A 5,000-nucleotide genomic window follows, 5' to 3' on the forward strand; every position below is an offset into this window, starting at 1 on the left:
TTTGTGCTTTGTTTTTGCTTAAGGATTGCCACCTGAGGTAGCCTCTCTTGCCCATCTTCCTCAGTTTCAGAGGGTAGATATTCAGGGTTGCTTTTTCCCCAGGTCTCCACGCCTTTGGGTTTTGTTTTTGCTTAACGATTGCCACCTGAGCTAGCCTCTGTTGCCCATCTTCGTCCGTTTCAGAGGGTGGATTTCTCAGTGTTGCCTTTTCCCCAGCTCCCCACGCCCTTGTGTGTTTCTTTTGCTTAAAGATTGCCACCTGAAGCCAGCCTCTCTTGCCCATCTTCCTCAGTTTCAGAGGGTAGATATTTCAGGGTTGCTTTTTCCCAGGTCTCCACGCCTTTGTGTTTTGTTTTTGCTTAACGAGTGCCACCTGAGCTAGCCTCTCTTGCCCATGTTCCTCAGTTTCAGAGGGTAGATATTTCAGGGTTGCTTTGTCCCCAGGGCTCCACGCCTTTGTGCTTTGTTTTTGCTTAAGGATTGCCACCTGAGGTAGCCTCTCTTGCCCATCTTCCTCAGTTTCAGAGGGTGGATTTCTCCGTGTTGCTTTTTCCCCAGGTCTCCACGCCCTTGTGTGTTTCTTTTGCTTAAAGATTGCCACCTGAGCTAGCCTCTGTTGCCCATCTTCGTCCGTTTCAGAGGGTGGATTTCTCAGTGTTGCCTTTTCGCCAGCTCCCCACGCCCTTGTGTGTTTCTTTTGCTTAAAGATTGTCACCTGAGCTAGGCACTGTTGCCCTGCTTCCTCAGTTTCAGAGGGTACCTTTTTCAGGGTTGCTTTTTCACCGGGTCTCCTCGCCATTGTATTTTTTTATCTTATTTTTTTTGCTTAAATATTGCCACCTGAGCTAGCCTCTGTTGCGCTTCTTTCTCAGTTCTAGAGGGTAGATTTCTCCGTGTTGCTTTTTCCCCAGGTCTCCACGCACTTCCTTTCATTTTTCCTTAAAAATTGCCACCTGAGCTAGCCCCTGTTGCCCATCTTCGTCGGTTTCAGAGGGTAGATTTCTCAGTGTTGATTTTTCCCCATTTCTCCACGCCCTCGTGCTTTTTTTTTTTTATTTCCTTAGATGTCGGCGCCTGAGCTAGCTTCTTTTGCCCATCTTCGTCAGTTTCAGCGGGTAGACTCTCCGCCTGCCTTCGACAGGCCCTCTGGACTGGAAAGCTTTCCTCCTCCCGTCATCACGGTCCTTCTCGGATGACGTGCCTGGTTTCGGTTTGACCGTCCCCGCCCGCCCTGATTTTCTAAGTCCTCCCGGGAACCCCGGGGGCGCTCCAGCCGCTCCGGGAAGCGGCGGCCTCCCGGCCGCACCGGCCCAGCCCGGCCCGGGCCGCCCCCTGGCCTCTCTGGGGGGAACTCTCCCCTTCCCCTTCCCGGTGATCGCCCGAGAAACCTTTTCCGAGTCCCCCTCCTGCGGCTGGGGCTGCGCCTTGGCGGCCGGGAGCCCGCGGGCGGACGCCCCGGGGCCGCACTGGGCCGGGAGGCTGGGTCCGAGGGGGCTCCGGGACGGGATCGGGCGGCCCGGCGGCCCGGCTGTGCTCCCCGGCGGGCCCGCGCTCCGGCTCCGTCCCGCTGAGGCGGTCGTCGGTCGCCGGGTGCCACCTGGCGGCCGCTTTTATATCGTCTCTTTCCTCCGGAGCTCCGGCGACGCGGGCCAAGGGACGGGACTCGGCCGCGGTGACCGAGGCAGAGTCCCGGGAGGCCGGCGTCGCTGGCGGGATCTGGCCCGGTGGCGCCGGGGCGTGAGCGCGACGCCCGCTCGCCGGAGATTGGAGGTGCAGGCTACTGAGGGAGGTGGCTGTCGCCGCGCCGCCCGGTGCCGGCCGGGGTGTGGGGCCTCCCGGACGGGTCGACCAGCAGCCGCCGGTGCCCCTCCGTCCCCGGGAGGGGGTGGGGGGCCGCCGCGGGGGAACGGGCGAGGGAGCTCGTCCCGTGCCCGGCCGTCGTCCCGAGGGCGGCCCGGTGGTCGGGCCTTCCGCGTCGCCGATCCCCTTTCCGCGCCCCGCTCCGGAGGTGGGCGACCGGCCGGGGCCTTGCGGGGGAGGCCCGTGGAGGGCGCGACGGGCTCGGCCGCCGGGCTGGCCTTTTCCCCACTGGTCTTCCGAGTCGACCGGCTCTGGCGGTGGGGACCGGGCCCGGTCCTCGGATGCCTCCTCCTCCGTGGCAGTTTTTTTTTCCAAGTCCCGCCCTGGAGAAGAGCGTGGACCGGCCCCGGGAGCCCTCGAGGGCGGGCCGGGGAGGGCGTCCCCGGCCCGGACGCGTGCCCGGGGTGGGTCCGGGCCGTCGGACCGGACTTCTCTCTCCGAGTTTCGCGGGTCGCGTCTTTGTCCGGAGGCGGGAGGGGGCCGGCTCGAGGCGTAGGTGGAGCCCCGGCTGAGGGACGGGAGCCACGGTCCCGCCCCGGGCCCGGTCGCCGGAGGCGCCTCCGCGGAATTCTTTTCTAAGTCCTGACCCGGCGACTCAGAGGGAGGGACCGACCGGTCCCGGCCCGCGCGGGCGGCCCGGGGAGGCTGTCCCCGGCTCCCCCTGCCGCCACGCTTCTGGGGTCGACCAGATGGCCCCGGGAGCTCCGGGCCTGGTGGCGATGGGGTCGTGCTTGGGGTCTGGTGGCCGTGGCCGTGATCCAGGGGTTCCCTGGTGATCCGTGGGTGGGCCCCGTCTCCGGGCGCGGCGATTCTTGCCCCCGAATGGGTGGTTTTGTGCCGCCAGATAAGTGCTGACACGCTCTGCTCGGGTGACAGTCGCCCGAGAGCTTCCGGGTGCCTGGATGCGTGTGCGGGGAGGGCTCCGGGCTCTGGCCGAGAACCGGACGCCCGTTTCCACCCCCGCCGCTTGAGCCGCCCGCTGGGGCCTGCGCGCCGGCTCTTGTGCGTTCCAGGCGCCCCCACGACCGTGGTGCCACCTCCGGTCTCTGGTACCCGAGGGCGGCGGGGTTAGGGGCGCGGGGTCCTCTACCACGTGCACTCCCTGCCGCCGGCACCCGGGTGCGGTCGCGACTTACCCCATCCCACCGGCTCCGTGCCAGTGCGTGTCAGGCGTTCTCGTCCTGGGGTCGTCGCCCGCGCTTGCTGGAGGAGGAGAGGGGTCGGTGAGGCTGAAGCAGGCTCCTCCGCTCGCTGTCCTCGCCGGCCTTCCCTTGCTCGGGGGTCCCTCGCGTTATGCTGCCGACCGATGTGGTGATGCTGTGCTCTCCCGGGCCGGGCCTAAGCCGTGCCAGACGAGGGACGGACGTTCATGGCGAACGGGACCGCTCTTCTCGCTCTGCCCGCGGGTCCCCTCGCCCGTTCTCCCCCGCTGCGAGTGGCGTGTGGGAGGCGGCAGGGGTGCGGAATCCGGCCTGACCTCGCTCCCCCGCCCCGTGCCTCGTGGCGTGGGCGGTGTCGGGGTCTCCGTGACGCGGCGGATGCTCTGCCTGTGCCTCTTGGCTGTGTCTCGCGGGCGGCCCTCCCCGCGGTGGGGCGGGCCGTGTTGCCGCCGCGCCGCGCGCCTTCCCGGGCGCGTGAGCGCGTTCCCCAGGCCGTTGGCGGTGCCCCTGGAGCGTTCCAGGTCGTCCCTCAGGCGCCCGAGGCCGAGTGGCGGTGTCGTTCTCTGTTCCCGTCGGCCTCCTCAGGTAACCACTGCGCTGGTGTGTCTGAGGAGCGGGGGGGTCGAGTCGGTAAGGGAGGCGTGCCCCTCGTCCCCCTCGGGGGGGACGGGTGCCTCGTCGCCCCCCACGGCATGCCGTGTGGGGGCGGGCAGGCTCGGGCGCGTGCCCGCGCGTTCCCCTTGCTGGGGTTTCCCCGCGGGTGTGGGAGTGACCGTGGCGGGCCGAGCCAGCGGCGTGGCGCTGGCTCTTTGGTTGGGAGGTGCTGTTTGATCGGCACCTCCGTCCCAGTCTCTGCCTCCCTTGGTCTCTCGGCCTGAGGGGAGGCACTGACTTGGGAGCCGCACAGGGGCCTTGTAGATCCCTAGCTAAGCCCAGTGTGGCCAGAGATGGCGAGCCCGGGGCAGCGCGGGCTCGCGGCCCTGACCACGGACGCTCCGACTTGCTCTAGGCCTTACCTCTACCGCAGACCCCTCCTGCATTGCGTGGCCATGGTGTCTGTAAGCGCCTTGGTGGGCCCGATGGCGGACGATGGGCGGGGGCGACACGCCCTCGGTGAGAAAGCCTTCTCTAGCGATCCGAGAGGGTGCCTTGGGGTACCGGACCCCCCAGCCGCCGCCCCTCCTTTGCGCGTAGTAGCCACGGACGCCACCACCGTGGCGCGTGGGCAGAGCTGCTCTTTGCCTACCGCGGCCGGCGCCTCCCCCCTCCGAGTCGGGGGAGGGTCACGCCCGGCCGGGCCGTCGTCGGGCGCGGGGCCGCGCGTGTGCGCGAGCGTGCGCGTGGTTCTCCCGTCGCGCGCTGGGGCGGGGAGAGGGCCCGGCCCCGTCCGGGCTCCGCCCCGCCGCGAGCGGCTGGCTCTCCGCTCGCTCCCGTCCCGAGCCGCAGCCGGTGGTGGCGTGCGGGCATGGGTGGGGGCCGCCGCCGCTCTCGGGCGCGTTCCCTCGGGACGTGGGCCCCGGAGCAGACCAGACAGGCAGACGGGTGGCTGGGTGGACGGGGCGGCCCCCGGCGGCGGGGGCGCCTCACGTAGGCCCCGGCGGTGGGGCCGGGCCCGCGGGAGGCCGAGGGGTGGCTGAGGCCGGCCGGCGTCCCAGGCGTCGTGGGACCGCCCTCGCGTGTCGTTGGCGGTGGGATCCCGCGTGTGTTTTCCTGGTGGCCCGTCCGCGCCCGAGGCCGTCCCCGGGAGCCTTCCCGCGAGCCCGTGCTCCCTCCGTCGAGGCGCGCGCCGCGCTCCCCGCTGCCCCCGGTGCTCCCCCGCCCGGGCAGACGCCTGGCCGCGCCGCCCACCGGCCGGGACCGAAGTGGGCCTCGCTGTGCGGGTGTCGCCTCCGGCCACCGAGGCCGGTGGTGGCCCCGGGCGAAGTGCTCTCGGCTCCGGTCGGGTGGGGCCCGCGCGCCAGGCGCCCGGCGCGGGACGCT

Source organism: Equus asinus, unplaced genomic scaffold (assembly GCF_041296235.1).
Source record: "Equus asinus isolate D_3611 breed Donkey unplaced genomic scaffold, EquAss-T2T_v2 contig_57, whole genome shotgun sequence".
In the NCBI taxonomy this organism is placed as follows: domain Eukaryota; kingdom Metazoa; phylum Chordata; class Mammalia; order Perissodactyla; family Equidae; genus Equus; species Equus asinus.